The 23,088-nt window shown below is 42.9% G+C and overlaps 1 pseudogene; it reads left to right on the top strand.

Moving 5' to 3' along the window:
• Positions 1 to 8,644: 8,644 nt before the first annotated feature.
• LOC105723741 (calcium uniporter regulatory subunit MCUb, mitochondrial-like) lies at positions 8,645 to 9,571 on the top strand (annotated as a pseudogene).
• The last annotated feature ends 13,517 nt before the right edge of the window (positions 9,572 to 23,088 follow it).

Below are 23,088 nucleotides of genomic sequence, written 5' to 3'. Positions count from 1 at the left end.
ACTAAAAAAACAAAAATTCGCCGGGCTTGGTGGTGGGTGTCTGTAGTCTCACCTATTTGGGAGGCTGAGGCATGAGAATCATTTGAACACAGAAAGCAGAGGTTGCAGTGAGCCAGGATCCCACCATTACACTCCAGCTTGGGTAACAAAAGCAAAACTCCATCTCAAAGAAAAAAAAGATCAGACTTACTGGAAATAAACTACCTATCTCATGTTTCAGTGGGAAATGAACTACATATTGAGATGCTGACAGAAAACTGCCTCTTGTGGAAACTGGACCCATCAATAAAAAGGATTGAAGCCGGGCGCGGTGGCTCACGCCTGTAATCCCAACACTTTCAGAGGATGACGCGGGCAGATCACGAGGTCAGGAGATTGAGACCATCCTGGCCAACATGGTGAAACTCTGTCTCTACTAAAATACAAAAAATTAGCCTGCATCTATATCAGCAACAGCAGCTCCAAGGACAGTTTACAAGTTTTCTGTAAACCTAAAACTATTCTACAAACTAAAAGCTTACTTTAAAAAAATCTATTCAGCACGTAGTATATGCTCATGCTGCTCTACTCCTCTCCTGTCATTAACTCATGGATTTGGTATTTCCAGAGAATAAGTCATCACTCTGGAAACAAAGGTCCCCTTGCAAGGTGGGCCACAGGGCATGGGAGAGCAGGGTAGGTACACAGAGCACACAGGGAGAACATGGCCAAGATTATAACCAAGTAGAAGTCCCTGTGGGAACACAGAGAGAAAGAGGATTTCCTGCTGTGGAGACCAGGGAGGAGCCCATGGGGGAGATGGCCAGCATTTTCACTGCATCTGGGAGAATTGGTGTGATTTCAGCAGGCAGAGTTAGGCATCTGAATATCATTTAACCTAAGGAAGAGCTGAAGAAACTAGAGGTATTAGATACAAGTGAAGACCTCAAATTGAGCAATGACCTAAGAGCTGACTTTGAATCATTGTGGGATGCTCAGATGGAGGAAGAAAGCATATCTGTCATAGCTGCATTCAAAGAAAATAACAGAATGGACCAGAGAATAATTCCAGAAGGCAGATTTGAGCTCCATAAAAGAAAGACATTTACAACAATTTAGCACCAAACCAAATTTTATTTGAAAAGAAAAAGAAACCCTCCCTTTGAAAAATTAGGATGGATCCAACAGACCAATGAGAAATATAGAGTGTCTATACTGATCCAGAGATCTTGCTACATTTAAACTCTTTAAAAACATGATGACTAAGTCAGAATTTTAAATGTTCCAATGCATATTTTAATTATAAAAATATTAAATATAAATGGTGCATAATAGTCTATAAAAACAATATATGACATTTCTCCTCAATGAGCAAGTGAAACATATGGAAGAGAAATTCAGCCAAAATGTATTCTAATAAGCATCAATCAATTGTGGAGTCTCATAAAAGAATAATGAGAAGGAAACCAAAGTCAGATGAGTAACAACAGAACGGCCCACTGCTTTGATGACAAACTCCATAAAAGCGTGTTATGTAGTCATATGAGAATCCTGAGAGCAAGCCTGGCAGAGCAAATTAATGTCCATGTAAGTCAGAACATTCTACAGAGATCTTTGGGAACAGTATCTCATTGCCATCTAGTTAAGTACCATTGACAGGCATATTTCATAAAGATGGCAAAGTCATTGATGTGGGGGCAAAATGTATCGTGTCTCACCCATGGTGTCACAGTAAGGCTGTGATGTATTCTAAGCACAGGCCTTGCCCCCACTCCTTGCACAAAAGGCACTAACTCATTCTTCCGATGAATTAATACAGAGTCCTTCTCCAAGAAAGAGTGTAAATCTGCTGGCTTCTACATCCAGCTCATTCATCTCCTTCCCTTTCCTACAGGAGGGAGGGGAAGAGCCGGACACTGTTCCCCAGGCCAACTGACTTGGGCCTGTGGTCTAGTGACAGTTCCATGAGGTTGTCAGTTCCAAAGAGCAGGGTAGGACTGGACAGATCAAGGGCCAGTCACAGTTCGGTGTGAAGAAGAACTAGATACAATTGTTTGTTAGAAAATGTTGAAGAAAGAAAACATAATTCTAGAATTGCCCATGCCCATATGATTTGAAGAAAATTCGTGTACAGCAGTGCTTCCCAACCATGGGTGATTTTGCCTCCTTGGGAACATGGAGCAGTGTTTGGGTTGTCACATCCTGAAGGAAGGCGTGTCGCTCCTGGCATCTGAGTAGAGGTGAGGGTTACTGCAAAACATCCTACAATGCACAGGACTCCCCAGCACAGTTATCCAACCCGAATATCCATGACACTGAGGCTGGGGAACCCTGCTTATAGGGAAAACATCCTACAATGCACAGGACCCCCAAAACAATTACACAACCTAAAATATCAATGACACTGAGGCTGGGGAACCCTGCTTATAGGGAAAACATCTTACAAGGCACAGCACTCCCCAGCACAATTATCCAACCCGAGTATCCATGACACTGAGGCTGGGGGACCCTGCTTATAGGGAAAACATCTTACAAGGCACAGCACTCCCCAGCACAATTATCCAACCCGAGTATCCATGACGCTGAGGCTGGGGAACCCTGCTTATAGGGAAAACATCTTACAAGGCACAGGACTCCCCAGCACAATTATCCAACCCGAGTATCCATGACACTGAGGCTGGGGGACCCTGCTTATAGGGAAAACATCTTACAAGGCACAGGACTCCCCAGCACAATTATATAACCTAAAATATCAGTGATGCTGAGGCTGGGGAAGCTGCTTATAGGACGTCTCGGGCTTGGGCTTGAAAGCCAAACAAACAATATAGTTTCCCTGGACACATACCACCTGCAAGTCACGTACTAAGCAGCCGTTCATTATTACATGGGTGTTTCCTCCTTCCTCGAATTCAGGGAAGCTCTTTCCTTGCGGCGGCAACTTCCGTTCCCTGCAGCCACGGCCCCCTCCATCGAGCAGGCAGCACCTGAATGACGATCCTCCATCACTGGGTGGGGGCTGATGTGTGACTCGGCCTCCGCCCACGCGAGCAGCCCTTCCACTGCCTCATCTCAGCCCACGCCACGACCGAACAGGGGGCCCAGGGTAGGAAACACAGAGTAGGAACATCAAAAATGAAAGTCGTCAGTAAGTTGACTCCTGTCTCCAGAAAGGAACACCAAGTCCTGCAAGAAAGATGCGTCTCAGATGCCAGACCGAGAAGTTCACGCCGCATCACGTAAACACAGGGAAGCCACGAGTCATTTCCAACAGGGGGAATAATACGGAGAAAAATAGCAGATTTATACTATTTTGGGTCACACTTCCCTCCACCCGCCCTCCTATTAACAAATATCCCAGGAAGATACAAATTATGTCTTTCCTTTAGTTACACTGAAATCTCAAACTTTAAAAGCTAAGAAAGAACATAGATTGATTTTTTTTTTATTATTCATGGGAATTCATTAAAACAAATATATTTTCTTCTCTTTATAGTTCATCATCATAATAACTAAATATGAAGTTTTCCTTTGTGTCCCCTTTAATAAAACTGCATTAGGAAATCCAACATGTGAAACAGTGCTGTTAGGTTGTGTTGATTAAATCACTTGTGGTACAAATAAAATGCCTCGCCTTAGGGAGCAAATGTGCAATCATAGTGCCCTGGTGATAACTAGACCAGATTTTCCCATTTGATGGGAGACCCTCATTTTTAGCCAATGTTCAGTCACTTCTCTAATTTCTCCCTCTTAAATAATCTTATTTAATTCGGTCAAAATTACGTTTTTTATCACCAATTACAATTTTTATTGTGGATATCTATTTCACAGATCAATTTTGAGCAGAAAAAGTTAACACTACCTACGACTGAAAGGGCGTAAAGTTATTTCAAAATGAAAGCAGGATCAGAGCAAGGTAAAGGTTTTGATTTATTTCAACAAACGTCTATCAACCCATTGTCCAAGCGTCTATCAGTTTCCAGTACATCAACATAGGAAACAAACCCACAAAATCTGGTATTCTCATTGTAATAATTATGACTTTTATTCAGGAATTATCTGGGGGGAGATGCCATGCATGGTCCTAACATTCCACATGCCAGAGTGTCCGTATCACACCCTGACCACTTACATGGAGGGGAGGAGAACCTCAAATTACCTGGTGAGTCACAGAAGTGGAGGACATGTGGGAATCTTATGCATTAAATCAGGATGACATTTTATTTATCTTAGACTCCCTGTGCTATGACAAAGTGTCTGAAACACAACTCCTCCATAAGTACAGATATATTACAAAAATAAAATATTTATGACTTAAGAAATGATTTGTGTATGCACCTATTTTTTCCTCAAATTGTAAATTCCTCAAGGCTATGTGGCCAGCTCCCATAGTGTTTGCTGAAGTGATCTGAATTTTAACCAAAAACTCTTCCTTAAGCAGAATTGAGTCTCGTTAATAAGGGTGACTTCTTACAACAGAGCTGAAAACTCAATAAACCAGAAGCTCACATAAGTGGGTATTACAATTTCTTCTGACTGGAGATAGCGCCAGAAAACTCACTTTTAAAATCCTAGCTGAAACTATTTCTAAATGTGCACTTGCAGTCTTCCTGCAGATTTAAATCTGGAGGAGCCTAATTGTGCCTTTCTTTGGTAACACGTCTGCACAATAATGTTCTACAAGAGAAGAGAGCAGAGATTTCTCCATTCTTCTCCCACCATTCTCCTCTATCTAGCTGACACAACATGAAGAAAACCTAAGTGGGAAATGGGAAGGAGCAGATGGGTGAGGAATTCTGTGAATTCAGGTGAAACACAGCAATTAATAGAGTTTTAAAGTTCCCACCAGAGCCAATCGTGTTCAGCATTTTTCAAACTAAAATAAAGATATCTTGTAGGATGGCATTGATGCCTGGTGGGCAGAGTTAATTCCATTATTCATGGAGGTGGCTTCAGATCTGTGGATTGAGATGAAGTAAGATTTTTCTTGGCCTAAATTTGGAACTTGTGATCTGAAAAAGTCAAGTATAAATACCAGGACATCGGTTCTCTTCCCTGAGTATAGAAGCATTCCCAAGCCTACACATATATAGACATATTTATGAATATCTAAACCTGGGCCAAAAATAAAAAGTCTCTCTGTACCCTGGAGCTCCTTTCATGTTTATTTTCTGTCACCTACCTATGAACTTTGTGGAAAAGTAGTCTAGTTCAGAGGTTTGCATATTCCCTAAGAGAATTTCTAACAGCTATAATCTGTCTCACATGGTTTAAGTTAATATCTAAAAAATTTCATTACAAATTAAAATAGTTACAAGGAATATAATTTCTCCTGGTCATATTGACATTTATAGATAAAAGATACATCACTCTTTTCAATGTATTCAGCTAAACATAAATACGACATGGAATTCATATTTACCTTCATCTATTTTTTTTAAAAAGGCATGAACAAGCCCTTTAACAATTAAAATATCATTCTTTTTTATTAATATATAATAGCTGTATGCAGTTTCTGTGATAATTTAATACATTTGTATAATCAAATCATAGTAACTGGGATATCCATCACCATAAATATTTATCTTTTCTTTATGGTAGGAACATTTAAATTATTCTATTCTAGCTATTTTGAAATGTACAATGGATTAATGTTAACTCTAGTCACCCTACTGATCTGAAATTGTATTTTACTTCCACTTCCTACATGGCATTTAACATTAATTAAATGTAATTTACTTTTATGCTTGAAAGTTTTTTATTTATAGCCCTATCACACTCTTTGGCAACGAATATATAAAGTAGACACAATTTGAAATGTGTTGATTTTATTTTCTGTGACCATGGGCTCTAACTGTGAAGAAATTTTCTTTTGGATTACATTAATATTACATGTACTATTAGACCATAACCAACTGGTCTGAACAACATGAACACAATCTACATTGCAATTAGCAATCTTTAAACATAAAGCCTAAGTATTTATTGGGAACACATCTCAATGAAGTGAAGGGTGACTGCACTAAAGGAGAAATTTAATTTCCTTTGGTTGCCAGGAAGATTTTGTTGGCTGGGGCAGTGTACCAGAGCAAGACTCTGGATGGGTCAGGGGGGTTAGGAAAGTGGAGTAAGAAAGGAAAACCTTCAACCAGAAGTACCTTATTTTGCAGGTAACTATTAAAAGGTATCAATTTTAGTACCTGCAGAAATTGAGGATAGGAAAGTTAATTTCCTGCAAATGATCTATCTCTGTGTCTCCCATGAAAGTCTCTGCATATCTCCAGGGAATGCATACCCCAGTTTGACGACAACTGGTCTAAACCAGAGTATCTCCAGCAGCATGAGGTTTTCAACCCAATGCATTCTAGGCACAACATATTAGAACTTCTCATTGAATTTATTTTTATCAAAAAATGAGATAATAATTTTACTTTACTAATATTTATTATGATTGACACTGGCTCTACATGTCAGAAGGACTCTGGTTTCCTGAATAAAAGAGTGGAATTCACATCACTTGTTCACTCTTAACATGTTAACATGCTAACCTGTGCCTAATTAAGTGGATTAATACACCTTATTATTTAGTTTAACTAAATATGAACATGAACAAGTAAGCTTAAAGAGATATTTGAAAGAAACCAAGGATTGAAGATAATTCTAATGCGGCAAGCACAAGCAACTAAAAAGAAGTTGAAGCAGTAATGTTTCACTGCCCTTGAAGCCCTGAGACTGTGCCAAGCCCAATTTCCCATCCATCTGCTCCTAATTCCCAGTCCAAAAGCTCATCATCTCTTGTCAGGCTAATGGGAAGGCAGCTTAAGTGATTTCTACCTTCACATCTGGCTAGCTCCCTCTATCCCTAACACCAGACTCAGGTGCCTGACTCCGATCACTCACTTCCCTGTTCCACTACAGCATTTGGTGGCTCCCAGAACAGAAAACAGCACTTAACCTTCTCACCACCTACCCAGGGCCTCTTCAGCCTGGTCACAGGTGATGTTCCTAGAAGGTGGTCTCTTCCAGCTGCCTAGGAATCACACTACCTGACCCTCCATTGAATGGGCACTTTACCATTTCTCCTCTCTGTGCAGTCCTCCAACTCCTCCTACCCATCCCCACGTTCAGCTCAGGGCCTTACTTCCTAACCACTCAGAACGCTGAAGTAGTCAGAAGAGGATGTGCACATATTCCCCACTTCCCGTCCACTCACATGCTACCTTCCTGCTGGTCACTGCAGATGGAGTCCCCATGCTGCAATCTAAATCCAGCCCTGCCCCTGTGCCCTAGATCCCTTTTTTTTTCTTGCCTGCTTAAGTACGGTCATGCACTGTATAACAATGTTTCAGTCAAAAATGGGCTTCACGTATGACAGTGGTCCCATAAGATCATCATCCTTTATATACTGTACTTTTTCTGTTTCGATACACAAGTACCTGCCATTGTGTTCTAATTGCCTATACTATTCAACATTCTACGAGCAATAGGCTGTACCACATAGCCTAGGTGTGTAGTAGGTTTGTGTAGGTCCACTCTGTGGTATTTCCACAATGAAGAAATCACCTAACAAGGCACTCCTCAGGATATGTCGCTGTTGTTCAGTGATACATGATTATATATTATTCTAGCAATTTCTACCTCTCTCTCCTTATCCCCCACATGCACACGCGCGTGCGCACACACACACACACACACACAATCATTGCCATCGACAAAGATGCCTTTCATTTTTCCCACTATTTTTTGAAAACTTTCCCTGGGTTTGGGACGGATGCTGTTTGCCCTCTGCCCTTACCTCCTCAGTGCATATGGACCCTACTTCGCCCTGTCAGCCACTATTCTTCAGCTGAGGGCTTTCTTTCTTCTGCCTCAATTTTGTGCCAGCCACCCACTGCAGGCCAAAAGTGCCAGTAAATTCACATTCCCTGGAACACCCCCCAACCAACAACTGACAGGTGTTGATACATAAACACCACGTCTCCAATTCCCCTCAGCTTGGACAACATGGCGGGCATTGGGGTTGTCCCGTTCCCAAAGCTTCCCTGCAGGATTGAGCACCATCACCCAAAATGAGAGCTGGCATGGTAAATCCTCCTTATAAAAATGCTGCTTTCCGAGCTGGAGCCGCGGCGCGCGGAGCCAGCAGGCGGGGCGGGGAGGCGCCGGGCGGGAGCGCCCACAGCGCAGAGCCGCCAGGCGCTGATGAGCCAGGCCACGGGGGGATGCGCCGCTGACGCCTGCAGGAGGATGCCCCCGATGCTCCCGAGGGGCCTCTGGTCTTGGCGGGCGCGGCCGCTGCCGACCCCCTGCACCTGGGGCCCTGCGAGCCCGTGGCCGCTGCCGCCGTTGCCCCAGGTTTCTTTCTTTCTTTTTTTTTTTTTCTGAGACGGAGTTTCGCTCTTGTTACCCAGGCTGGAGTGCAATGGCGCGATCTCGGCTCACCGCAACCTCCGCCTCCTGGGTTCAAGCAATTCTCCTGCCTCAGCCTCCTGAGTAGCTGGGATTACAGGCACGCGCCACCATGCCAGCTAATTTTTTGTACCTTTAGTAGAGACGGGGTTTCATCATGTTGACCAGGATGGTCTCGATCTCTTGACCTCGTGATCCACCCGCCTCGGCCTCCCAAAGTGCTGGGATTACAGCATGAGCCACCGCGCCCGGCCTGCCCCAGGTTTTGTGTGTGAAGCTATGTGGAAATCTGAAATACTACCAGTCACACCATTATAGTACAGTGGTGCCACCTGATGAAATAGCAGTTAATTATAGACATGGCCTTCCCTTGATAACACTTACCTTGCCATCTAGAAAAGAACGTTGTCAATTTGTTGGCAAACCAATGTTGTCAACAGTTGGTTCATTCCTTCAGGACCTGCGCAGTGAAGATAAGGGTGTCAAAACTGCAACCATCTTCACAGCAGATGGCAACAAGATTTCAGCTTCTACCTTGATGGATATTTTGCTAATGAATGATTTTAAACGTCATTAATGAAATAGCATATGATGTACAGTGTCCAACGAAAGAAAAAACAAGTAATGAGCACACTGCTGAGATGGAACACATGAAATCCTTGGTTCATGGATTATTTACAGTCTTGCATTTAGAAGAGTCTCAGAAAAAGAGAGAGCACCATTTATTGGAGAAAATTGACCACCTGAAGGAATAGCTGCAGCCCCTTGAACAGGTGAAAGCTAGAATTAAAGCTCATTCAGAAGCCAAAACCAGTGGACTCCTGTGGGCTGGATTGGCACTGCTGTCCATTCAGGCTGGGGCACTGGCCTGGCTCACGTGTACTTCTGGGTGTACTTCTGGGATATCATGGAACCAGTTACATATTTCATCACATTTGCAAATTCTATGGTCTTTTTTGCATACTTTGTAGTCACTCGACAGGATTATACTTACTCAACTGTTAAGAGTAGGCAATTTCTTCAGTTCTTCCACAAGACATCAAAACAACGGCATTTTGATGTGGAGCAATACAACAAGTTAAAAGACGACCTTGCTAAGGCTAAAGAATCCCTGAAACAGGTGCGCCATTCTCTCTATTTGCAAATGCAAGTAGAGGAACTCAATGAAAAGAATTAATCTTACATTTTTAAATGTCATTGGATTTTCCATTATGTATTGATTTTGCAACTTAGGATGTTTTTGAGTCCCATAATTCACTTCAATTTGATTGTTCAATTGTTTTTTTGGTTAATAAATTCTTGTAAAACAGAAGTATTGTTTGAAGTTCTCAACTGAGATTTTTACTTTGTGGATTTTTATGACTTGCTAATGTTAGAAAGGGCTTGTATGCATCTATCAAAGCAACAGTGGCTGCCGTTAGCCAAAAATCCTTGTCAGCTTGTCCCATGTTTATTCTCTATGTGGAGATGAAAGGGTCTGTGCTTGGCATTCACTTTCACTCTTAGACTTCATTTGGAATCATCTTTTAAAAAAAGTTAGAGACCAGGTCTTGCCAAATCAAACTCCTGGGCTCAAGCAAACCTTCTGCCTCAACCTCCTATGGAATCATTTTGTTATTAACTTCTTTTTTTAATATGCAGTCATTGGGAGTAAGATCTTTTTATCATTTATCAAAAAGGCATAAATGTTCACTAACCATAAAGTATAGTTGATAGTTTTTGAGCTTCAACTGAAACTGTGTATATAAATGATGGCTTTTGAACCTGCAAATCACAAGTTTCAGGTATCAAAGCCCAAACACTCAACCTGCTTCGGCCTCTAGCAGGTTATTAACAAAACAGTATTATTCATATTCTGTATATCATATTAATAAGAATTGAACCTTAAGGGTAACATCGATTATTCTATTAATGTGATCGTGTGTGAAGAATGGGTCTGATGACTGTTGGACTGTTTCTTGGAACTTAACATGGAAGATGCTAACAGAATCAGATTTTGCAGATGTTCAGCCTATAGTGGCTAAGAATTACTATTTTTCTGTTTGTTTCATCCTCAGAATGCCACATAACAATTCTGAAATGCTGATTTTTTAAAAAGTAAGAATTAAAGTCATACACAAAATGTCATACTTCACATGTAGATGAAATATTAAACATTTATATGACCAAGTAAAAACTACAAATTACACAAATGAGTAAGAATGTTAGAAAAATGTAATAAAATATGAATTTCAAATTAAAAAAAAATGCTGCTTTCCTACTCCAACTTCCCACTCCCCTGCCGATGTTCCCTAAACATCCCAAATGAGCCCAGACAGGAATAGAATCCCAGTTTCCTCCCCAGATACTGTTCCAATTTTCCATTCCCCTTTACAACAAAACTCCTCAAAATCGTGGTCTCTTGCTGGTGCCCACAACTCCTCTCTTCCCACTCTCTCTTAAACACACAGCAACCAGACTTTCCTTCTCACGTCCCACTGAAATGGTTCATGTAGAGGTAACAATGACTGCCATGTTGCTGAATCCAGTGGTCCAATCTCCGGCCTCATCTTAGCTGGCCAGTCAGCAGCATGCGACCTAGATGATTCTTCTCAAAGCGTTTTGTTCCGTTGGCTTCCTGGACACCAGGGCTCCTAGTTTGCTGCCTTCCTCTCTGGACACACTTCCTCCATCTTTTTTGTTGGTTTCTCATCTTCCTGACTTCTTAGCATTGGAACCCCCAGGACTCAGTGAGTCTTCTTTCCTTTACCTATATATCTACCTTTAAGTCTTTAAATACATTATACACACTGAAGACTCCTGGAATTTAGATCTTCAGACATGATTCCTACTTAACATCCACTTGGATGCCCAATAGATATCTTGAACGTAGCAGTTCCAAGACTGAACCAGTCCTCCAGCCCAACTGTGGTCTTTCCCACCTCAGTGGATGAACACTCCCTTTGTTCCAAGGCCCACACCAAAACTCTTCAATTCAGCTTTGGATTACTCCTTTTCTTACATGCAACAAATCCTGATCAGTCCTTCACAGCACATACAAAATGTGACCCCTTCCAATTCAGCATTATTCATTACCTGCGTTATTACACCAGCCTCCAAAGCATTTTCTCTGCTTCTACCCTGTCCTCCCTAAAGTCTGTTCTCAACACAGCAGCAAGAATGATCCGTTTATACTTAAGTCAGATCATGCCACTCTTCTGGTCAAAGATCCTCCAGCAGCTCCTCTTCTCATTCAGAATAAAAGCCAAAACCCTATCATGGTCTTCAAGGCTCAACACAGTTGGGTCTCTCTGATTTAGTCTCCAACTACTCTCGTGCCCTTGAACTTCATTCCAGCCATTGACCACCTTCCCTCTGTGAACACAGCAGTCTGTTCCTGCCCCAAGGGTCTGCATTTGCTGTTCTTTCTGCCAGAGATGCTCTTCCATTAGACTCTGCTTCTGTTATGCTGATATTTACTTATTCATGCTGTTTACAATCTGTCTCCCCTGACTAGAATGTTGGTTTGTGTTTTCACAGCTACAGGAGGGCACCTGGAAAAATATCTGATACAGAACTGATATTCAATAATAATAATATGGAGTGAATGGATTTCTCACCCGTTTTATTCCCAAACATCCTGATTTCCACTTAAAATATATTTTTCCACTGCCTCAAACATGCCCTCAACCTGTTCACACTCTTGCCTTCGCTCATGCAATTTTCACTGTTTCTGAAATCCAAACCATCTCCTCATTAATATAGAATCCAAGTTCACATCCTTTGTGAAGCCCAAGCAGAAGTCGTCTCTCTCATTTTGGCTTCTAAAGTCCTTTTACTTTGTTTCTCTTTCATGTATAGCAATTACTTATACTGTTGTAAAGTCCTCAACAGTCTTATTTGCTATTGCTTGAGTGTGTGTGTTTGTCGTGTATACAGCGTCTGGCACAGGTTCTAGTGTCTAGTGTGTATTAACAGGTGTTTGAAGAAACCAGTGGCTCAGAGAGGTTAAGTGGCTTGCCCGGTATTATTAAGCCACTTCAGACAGTTTTGAGACCTCTGTTTGAGTGTCCTAACTCTAAATTCAGTGGCCTTTTTGCCTCCCCCAGCTTACATAATCTTATTACCTTCAAAAACAGAACACACTACTAAAACATTTCCATTGCACGGGATGTTAATAACCATCATCTGGACTTTTTCAGTAGAAGGAAAGGACCTGAATTTTTTCTGTTTAACCTCAGAGAACCCATGAATACCAAAGAACTTTACAGAATTCCCAAACTTTAATATGCGTACAAATCACCTGGGCATTTGTTAAACTGAAGAATCTGCAGTATATCTGGGACAGGGCCTGAAATGCTACAAGTTCATAGTTAATGTCACTGCTATTGATGAGAGTGAAGTTATATACAATTATTTGTTAAGCTCAATTCCCCAGTTTTCCTAAGGAACAAAGAAATTAAGCCAACGATTTACAATCTTGGCTGTGTGTTGGAATTAGAAGGAAGCTTTAAAAAACCACTGATGTCTGAGTTCTGCCTCCTCTGATTCCAATTTAGTTGGACTGGGAAGCAGTCTGGACATTGGAATTTTTTAAAACTCTCAGATGAATCTAGTCTGCAGCCAAGGCTGAAGACCACTGTTATAAGTGATTTGCTTTATGACTGCAGTGGGAATACTGAGGACAGACATTCAGACCACATAAGTCACTGGCCAGTGTCCACCTGAGACCAGGGTAGACTCGCCTTCAGAGTTGCTACCCCTCTGCCAAAAGTGATGATAATTAAAAAAAAATTACTTTCCTTTACAGCTGCTATGGATCAGGCAGTGTTCTGAATACTTTTAAAATATTCTTTTATTAACCCACCATAACATGCAGTACAAACTATTATTATCCTCATTTCACATTGAGGGATGGAGAGATTAATTAATTTGAGAACATAATTCAAGATTCCAAACCAAGTATTATGGCTCTTGGGCTCACATATTTAACCAGGAAACTCCACTGCCTCCCCACCAAGAATATTTTGTTAAAAGCTGAACTGAGTTCCGCGTCCCCGCAACTCCTTTAAATTCATATGTTGAAGCCCTAAACCCTAATACTTCAAAATGTGACTATATTTGGAAATAGGACATTTGTAGAGGTGACTAGGATAAAATAAGGTAGTTAAGGTGGGCCCTAATCCAATACATCTGATGTCCTTATAAGAAGAAGTTTGGAAGCAGGATGCATGCATTGAGGAAAGACCATCTGAGAACATGATGGCAAGGCAGCCATCTGCAAGCCAAGGAGAGAGCTTGAGAAGAAAACAAACTGGCTGACTCCTTGACCTTGGACTTCTAGCCTTTAGAACTTTGAGAAATGTATCTCTGTTGTTTTAGCCAACGAGTCTGCAGTATTTTGCTATAGCATCCCCAGAAAACCAGAGCCCTAACCTACTGCAGTTTGCTAAGTACAAAAGTTCTAGGCTGATGTAGTAACTGAATCAGCCCGTTTCTTTTCATTTGCACCAGGCAGAGCATAGAAGTACTACAGATATCCTGAGTGCTCCACAACCCCCATCTGATCACTGATCTGCTGGGTGGGCTATTAGAAGAGCCTCCAATTGGCATACCAAGCCCAGCCTTCTCTCCTCTAATTCTCCCTTCTCTCAGGGCTGATGGTGTCACCCATCTTTTACAGAGCTCCAGTGGGTTCCCATGGCTGCAGAGGATATGTGATACCATAGCTCAACATCCAAGGCCTTCGCAATGTGGCTGACCCGCCTTTCATGCCTCCTCTCCTCCCCACCTCTTCCCCACTATCCTCCCTTCACCTACCCTCCAAATGCAGACTCCATGTTCCAGCCAAAACGCACACTCACTGCCCACTGCCATCCTGGAGTGCTCCTCCCTGACCTCTCCACTTCTTTGGTCAAAATCTCACTTTTCTTACAAGACCAAACTCACACATGCCTCAGCACATGAAACACAGAGCACCGTATTTCACCAGCATCACTCTCTCCTCCCCTGTCCTCCAAGGCACCCTGTGGAGACCTCATGACAACACCTGTCACAGAGAGGCTTGGGATTCTGACAGTTGTTACATATGAGCTCTCTAGGGTCAAGGATGCATCTTATTTCTCTCTGCTTCCTGGGCACCGGGAGCAGTGCCTCACACAGGTGTTTGGTAAACGTTTATGGACCCAAATTTACTAGGTATAATGCACAATTATGTTCCTGAAACACTGTCCTTTTGGAATGCCTGCAGAATGCTCAATGTACCCTTTTTTTTTTTTTTTTTTTTTTTTGAGACGGAGTCTCGCTCTTGTTACCCAGGCTGGAGTGCAATGGCGCGATCTCGGCTCACCGCAACCTCCGCCTCCTGGGTTCAGGCAATTCTCCTGCCTCAGCCTCCTGAGTAGCTGGGATTACAGGCACGCGCCACCGTGCCCAGCTAATTTTTTTGTATTAATAGAGACGGGGTTTCACAATGTTGACCTGGATGGTCTCGATCTCTCGACCTCGTGATCCACCCGCCTCGGCCTCCCAAAGTGCTGGGATTACAGGCTTGATCAATGTACCCTTTAATGAGAGTTGTGTGAACTATTTACTGATTCACTAATCAAATCTCAAAAATAACTAAAGCAGCCAAAACACAAGATAAGAATATAAGCAAATTATCCAGTAACCGAGACTTTCCCTCTCACTCTTATATGATCTCAGAATTGATTATGGCACATCTCTTTTAGAATCTACAAACTGGCTCAAGGGGACAATGAACCCATAAAAAAATATGAGGAAGGCAAGTGTTTGTAAAGCCATTCCAGCACAGGGCTGGACACATTTCACACCAGGAATGCAAGATGTGTTCTCTCTAGAGATCATGTCATTTCTGTGTGTAGCCAAGGCTTGGAATCCCTGCCTCCCTCCTTCACTTTGCATTTTCTCAATTTCAGACCATTAAGAGCTGAGAAAGGGGATGCAAAAGAAGTGCAGATACAAATCCGATAGAGTATTTTTACAGACACCTTAGCCCAGTGGGAGAGAGGAGATTGAAAGAGGTGTCAGGAAGGGGATGCGTCAAGGAAATTATATCTGGGCAGAGTGGAAGTTAATTCTACATTCAAGTTCAGCAGATCATCTGGCCAAGACATTGAGAGAAATATAAAGAGCTAATAAACATATGGGGAAAATGACTAATTATACTGACAAATGTTAATCAAAGTATCAACAAGATATTGTTTATTTCAAATATGATATTAACAAAATGAAGCTCTTTAGTGATAGCCAGAGTTGACATAGATATGAGAAATGAACCCTCCTATACATTGGCGGTCAGTCGGGGTATACTTTGGGCAAACTGTTGTCAAGAATCGTGGTAATTTTCTGTTTCTGGCATTTGTTGTCTTTCTAGGGTAATGAATTAACAAAAGTAGGGGTTATATAGGTATATATGCTTGTCAAACTCAACAAGCTGTATACGTAAGATGTGTGCATTTCACTGCCTATAAAGTATACTTCAATAGTAAAAAGTAAAGAAATCATAAATTAACGGATTTGCCAAGCTAAATGTACTTGGGCATTCACTACCACATTATTTGTAATAGCCAAAAGGTGCAGATAACTCAGGTGTTGGCCAACATGGACCGAGTATAATAAATACGATGTATCTATTGAATGAAATATTAGGCAGTTGGTTAAAAGAATGGCAACGAAGAGGGTACACATAAATATCAACCAGAGCAGTGTCTCTCAAGTGTAGCATGCATCAAATCGCCCAGAGCGCTTGTAAAAACATGAATTGCTGGTCCCCATCCCTAGAATGTCTCATTCAGTATGTTTCAGATGGGAACCAGGAATTTGCTTTTCCAATAAGTACCCAGGTGATACTGATGCTGTGGGTCCAGGGAGCACATTTTGAGGACCACCGGGTTAGAGGAATTCCTACTGGGTGTTACTTCATCAGCATAGGCTCATAAAGCCTTCCTTGTCTCTCACTCCGTCTTCTTCCTCCTTATTATCACATTCACCATCATCATCATTATCATCACTGCCATCGCCACCATCACTGATAGAGCAGGTGCAGGGAGCAGCAGAGTGTGGCTCATGCACACATCCCACTAAGGGGAAGCCTTATCTGTCTCTTTCACAGTCCCAAATGATTTTGTTTCTAACTAAGCCCTGAAACTATATGTTTATGCACAGCTTCCCTTTTGCATTGTAAATATCTTAAGTGTATGAATCTATTCTTTGTAACCACAGACCTGTGGCAAATACAGAGTCAACTGCCCTTTCCAGGAGAACTGCATCCCCGCCAGCTGCCTGTCAGTGACTCCTTCCTGGACCCAGGATGCAGGACCCACTACTCTAACCTGACCAACAGGACCCTGCATGGAGGACCAGGCCCCTTGACAGCTTCTCCACTGAACTTGATTGAAGCTGCTCACCGCGCCCATCTTCCCTAAGAGCTTCCAGGACTGCATGTTCTCATCTCCTCTTGGAGAGTAATGACCACCAGGCAGGGACCCTCCTTCCTGCCTTAGTCCTCCACCTTCATGTCTTCTTAGCTTTAGACTTCAACTCCTCCAGGAGGCCTCCCATGATTGAGCCTCACTTTCCCACATGTGCACACACCAGTCCCCCTCTTGCAAAAGGAGATCTTTTTGCAAGAGGGGGACTAGTGTGCACTTACACTAACACACTAATAGCACTTAACACACTAAATGTTACTTCAATTTGTGTGTCGGTCTGAATTCCCACTAAAACATAAACTCCATGAGGGCAAAACTCCCATTTTTTAGCTGACCATAGTATCCCAAGAGCCCAAGACTGATGTTCCACAACCCTTTCTTTAAAAATAAAGTAGAATAAATATTTCCTCTTATTTTGATACAGGATCTCACTCTTGCCCAGGCTGCAGTGCCGTGGCGTGACCACAGCTCATTGCAGCCTCAACCTCCCAGGCTCTCAAGTGATTCTCTCACCTCAGCTTCCCAAGTGGCTGGGACTACAGGTGCATGCCATAGTACCTGACTAATTTTTGTATTTTTTGTAGAGGTGGAGTCTCACCATGTTGCCCAGACTGGTCTCGAACTCCTGAGCTCAAGTGATCCACCCGCCTCAACCTCCCAAAAGTGCTGAGATTACAGGCATGAGCCATGACACCCAGCCAAGAAATATTTCAAGAAGAAAAATCTGACATTGAAATAAAAAATGCATTAAAAGCTTCAAATAGTGCCTAAGGAGTCCTGATTAAATGTCTACTTTCTACCTCTCCTTTAATCTTGATTCACAAACTTGATAGATTAATTTTACAGGCACCAAAAATTCCAATCTTTTGATTATTGATTAATGTTAAGAGGCTTTGGCTGGTCAGAGCATCAAAGGTTTTATCTGGCATCACAATACGATCTAAGTCTTTTTCATTATCCCACAATGCATTGCAGACCCCTGCACGGTATGACGGACGAGATTCTGTCTGGAATTCCCACGCCTTTGGTTTCACTTCCATCTCTTCAGTGCTTCAGCATCACGGAGGTCCATCTAGCTCCTAAAGGATTCCACCTTGGATTCCTTCCTCAGAACTAGAATCCCCCAAAACACTTACAAAATCATCCCACTAATTAGCAGATCCACTGCCCTAATCATCTGAATGGCAGCTTCTTTGCAACGTATCCTCTTCTACCTTTCGGTGAAAATTTCTGAAAAAAAAAATCATCTGATTTGATATGTTCTGTATTACATTTCCATTTTCCTTTCATACAATGTAATCTGCTCTCCTTTGGTTTTTAATGTCGATGTTCAATTCTTACATATTCATTCTAATGGGTTTTTCCCCACTGAATTATTAAGAACTGTGAGCTGTAGAGGGACACACCGTACTTATATTCCACATTGTGTTTATCCATTCACCCATATATAGTTGGAGACTTGATTGGCTTCCACCTTTTGGCTGTTGCGAACAGTGCCACTATAAACGTGGGTAAAAGTATTATTTTTAAACTGCTAATTTCCACCAAGGCAGGTAAGAGCCAGTGCACATCCATTTCAGTTGGAGAATTCAAAACGAGAAAAACACCAGATTGCCAAAGATTGCATTTTAGATGAAAAAGTCTTCAAAAGGTTTCTATCTTCCCACGACTCCCTTTATTTTTATTTTTATTTTTGAGACGCAGTTTCGCTCTTGTTACCCAGGCTGGAGTGCAATGGCGCGATCTCGGCTCACCGCAACCTCCGCCTCCTGGGTTCAGGCAATTCTCCTGCCTCAGCCTCCTGAGTAGCTGGGATTACAGGCACGCGCCACTGTGCCCAGCTAATTTTTTGTATTTTTAGTAGAGATGGGGTTTCACCATGTTGACCAGGATGGTCTCGATCTCTTGACCTCGTGATCCACCCGCCTCGGCCTCCCAAAGTGCTCGGATTACAGGCGTGAGCCACCGCACCCGGCCACGACTCCCTTTAGATGGCTCTACCCTTCCTCATATTCCAGCCTCCTGCATACGCCCCAACAACTGTGGGTTCCACCTCTTCCTCTGGCTCCCTCACACCTTCTACCAGAACTGTTCATTAAGGAATCTGTATTTCTGAAACCCAGACAGCCTCAGTTCCAGAGCAGCCTGAGGTGATAAAAGCAGTGGGGATGGCCGTGCCCAGAAGCTTTCAGACACAGCTCCTGTGACTGCTGACACAGCCCAGGGCTCCTGTGTCATCTGTCCCTGCCTCGCTCCCGACACTCATTTACTTCCAGTTAACTCCAACTAACTGATGACATCCAGTATCCAGTGACTAGAAATAGCCTGAGCTATGGATTGGAAGCCAAGCAAAGGCTGTGTTTGTATGGGGAGAAAGTGGTTGCCTGGAGAGGAAAAGCCATTGGGTGGCTTTTATTAAATTTCTTCTATTTTTAGAAAGATTAAAGGAAATAAATCATGACCTTCACAAAATCCTTCCTTCTGAAATCTCTTATTATGTTGACATCCTATAATCCTATTACAAATTACAAACGAGGTGTCTGGGTGCAGAGCAGGCCTGGGCCCAGATCTGTGGGTGGCGGTGCTCAGCTGCATCCCACGCTACAGGCAGAGGGTAGCTTGTGTCTGGGCTCTTGGCCTTTCCCATCTTGTTTCTTGATGCCTTGAGCCCAGAGTCTAGGGCAAAGAGACCTTCAGATACAAGAAATGTTTGGCTGCAGCTGCCTTGGAAATCTTTCCTCAAATGCACTGATGAAAGGAAAAAATATATATATCTCATACTGTAGTAGCGATGGGAATGTGTCCTGAAGCCACCACATCAGGTGACGAACAGAGATCACTCTGCTAGTGGGGACCACATGCCACCGTAAGACTGGATTGCAACACGCTAACCAGTGTTCTGAACTAAAGAAAATGTGTAATTTTTCCATCTCATTGATAAATATTTCTAACACTTTCAATGTTAAATGGAATTGACAAGTGATGAGTGGAGTATGCTCTTCCATGAGCTTTAATATTTTTTGAGGATAAGTTTTATGCCTATGTGAATTGCTGCTAATATATTTATTTTAGGTTGTGAACTTCAGTCATAAAAAAAATAATAAAAATTTTTATTTTCCGGGCTTCTGTTTATGATGAATTTGCCATTATAGAAGACCCACTGGGAAACTGTAAGAGATATTTTATTTATATTTTTGTGGAGGTATTACATATTCTTAAAATATTTTGGTCCTCAATCATTTTCAGGCTCAATAATCTTTTTAAAGCCGGCAAGAAGAGAATTGCAAAGATGATGAAGGAAAAATCAGCAATACTATGGCCCAAAAGCTTCAGCTGAAAACCCCCATCTGGGCCTCAGATATGGTCATGATACAGATGGGACCTGTGGCTGGAAAGTCACCCCCTTCCAAGGCCTGGGGTCTGGACCCTGTCTCTTGTGTCGAGGGGGTCCCAGTGCAGTCCGGGGAAGCTGTTCCACGAAAGACAGTCAGTCTTATCCAAGATCAGGATCTGAAAGGTTTATGGATTTAAAAATAAAAATGAGAAACTGAATAGACAATATCTGTCATTATTTTCAAATAGATACAAACTATAAAGAAGAGAATATTGCCTAGAGGCATTTAGGGGAAAAAGAGAAGTTTTTATTTCACAGGAGAAATATTTTATTTGTTCCCAAATGGGGTTTTTTCCTGTGGGCCAGGCTAATATTATGGTTGAATTGTAATTAAAAAAGAAGAACAGGCAAAAAAATGATTCTAGCAGATTCCTGTTTGGCTGTAGTATGCTTTCAAATCTGTTAGCATCTGTTACATGTCACAGCCCCAGCAATGCTCTTTTTCCTGGTGAAACTAGCCTTTTAAAACACTTGCATTAAACATTTTGTTAAACCATAATTGTTGGAGTTGAAATCACACAGAAGGAAAAAACAAAGAAGGAAGAGAGGGAGGGAGGAACGGTGGGAGAAGGAAGGAAGGAAGGAGGGAGGGAGGGAGGGAGGGAGGGAGGAAGATCTCTGACTATAAGCTTTAAAATTCTTCCTACAGGGTTTATTAAGGCTCACTTTGTGACCAGCCAGTTTCCTTGGTATTTTATCTTTTAATCTCTAAATAAACAAATGAGACTTAACTGAGCAACACTATTAAAACACTGTCAGGCTCCAAGGCAGTAAGACTGTAGCCTGTCAGATCTCATGGCAATTTAGAGATGATGGCCAGGAGGCAACGAGGGGCTGGGCATGGCTATTCTTGGTCACAGCATCACTGCCTGGGTCCTTGAAGATGCCAGCAGCAGCGGTCCCCTTGTCCTTGGGCAGTTTCTAGTCTGCCCAGCCCTCATCACAAGCCAGGACCATAAGCACCATGATCGGGGAGATGAGAGAGGGAGGTCGTGAGCCTTTCTGGAACAGGACACGGAGATGCGTTGGTGCCAGGACTGATGCCTGTGTCCTCAGGAGCTGGGGGGGGTGGGGGTCGGTGTGCATGGAGCCTGAAGCTGCAGGGACTGTGACTCAGGAGGTGTGTGTAGGTCCCTGATCATCTCCACACTGGCTAATAGCATCTGTGCTCCAAGGACCTCCCTGGGATTGTCTATCATTAGCTGACAAACTCATGCCATGGCCATTGTTTTATTATTTGCCCATTCAAGAAACATTTAGAGAGCACCTGCTAAGTAGTTAATAAAACAAAGTCCTTGCCCCTGTGGAACCTTCACTAGTGAACGCATTCATTTTATTTTTGAAGTTATTACCATCATGATTATTACTGAGGCTCCCTAACCTGAGGATGCTGGTGTCAGTTCTACACGTGAGTGAGGCGCTTATGTGTCACTCACTGTAAGTCAGAGGACTGGGAGCTCACGCTCCCCTCCTAAGCAGGGCGAAGCCCCCACAGACAGCGGCTGTTTCCTCCATACCCACGTTACTTCCGTTCCCTGTCTGTAAACCAGAGAGAAGCTGCTGGTCGGGGAGGCGCACAGGTTTCCCTCTGGTTTCGTGGGTAGCGTCTTTCCTCAGGGCTGTGGTGAGAGGGAGGCTCAGGCCACACATCCAGCTTCTTTGGTCCAGCGTGTCTTGGACACATCAGGACAGGGTGACCGCAGTGGATCATTTGGTGCGGTCTTCTGTCAATCTAGAGGAAATGTGTCACACATCAGGCACAAATCCCAAATGTGAAGATCCAACGTAGAATTCATGAGAATTCAAAACACAAGTATCAGCCTTGGTCAATACACCAGATAGAAGTTCGTTCATTCCTTTCGTTTGTGAGGCAGCCCTCAAGAAGGCAGACCCCTTGCAGCGCTAAGTAAGCCAGCCAGAGAGGAAGGCAGATTCACAGAATCAGAAGCAAGGTGGGGACTTCCCTATTCCAGCTTCAGTAAGAGCTGAGAACCAACAGGCAGCCCCCTGGATGAGATGAAGCCTTTCTCCCAGGAAGCTGGTCAGCAGGACCACTCCTGGCCACTGCTCTTCCATTTTTGGGTAGGACCAGCAGTGCTGGCCCTTGGAAGAGAAGGCAGGACCTTTAAATAGAGCATGTTGCAAAAACACTTCCTCCCTTGCTCCTATAGACATTATCCAAAGCTTCTCCTACTGGGGTGGTCCATAGCGTTGCAGCTGCTGCACCTCTGATTCACTGGCTCCTGAAGCTGTATTGCCCTAAAATACAGCAAAGTCAGAGCAGAACAAAGCTCCGCACAGTGGAGAAGGCGTTCTCGGTAGCCTGTTTCTCCCCCACAGCAAGAAGCAGCCAGAGTTCAGGCATAGCAGAGATCATGCTTTTGCACTAAAAAGTGTGCAAACAAGCCCCAAGGCTCCCACCCCTCAGCAAGATCCAGGACTGGGATTGATGGGCCCCAAGAGACCTGAAATCAGCAACCCTGTTAACAGCTGCTCCAGACCCCAGGGCAGCCGGGACCACTCTCAAAGCAATCTGCCTCTGCTTTGCTGGCTGGGTGCTGAGGGTATAAATCAGCACAATCTTTCACAAGCAGTTTCAAGTGCGTATCAAGAGCTATCGTGCTTCTCAAAGGCATAAGAATGATACAATGGACTCTGGGGACTCAGGAGGGAGGAGCAGGAGGGAGTGAGGGATAAAGACTACAAATATGGTGCAGTGTATACTGCTCAGGTGATACGTGCACCAAAATCTCACATATTGCTGCTAAAGAACTTACTCATGTAACCAAATGCCACCTGTACCCCAATAACTTATGGAAAAATTAAAAAATAACAATTTCTAATTTTTTGTTTTTCTTGAGACAGAGTCTCACTCTG

This window comes from Aotus nancymaae, unplaced genomic scaffold (genome assembly GCF_030222135.1).
Source record: "Aotus nancymaae isolate 86718 unplaced genomic scaffold, 86718_ANA_hifiasm-v0.15.2.pri h1tg000041l, whole genome shotgun sequence".
NCBI classification, from domain to species: Eukaryota; Metazoa; Chordata; class Mammalia; order Primates; family Aotidae; genus Aotus; species Aotus nancymaae.
This window is presented reverse-complemented; position numbering and strand designations above follow the sequence as displayed.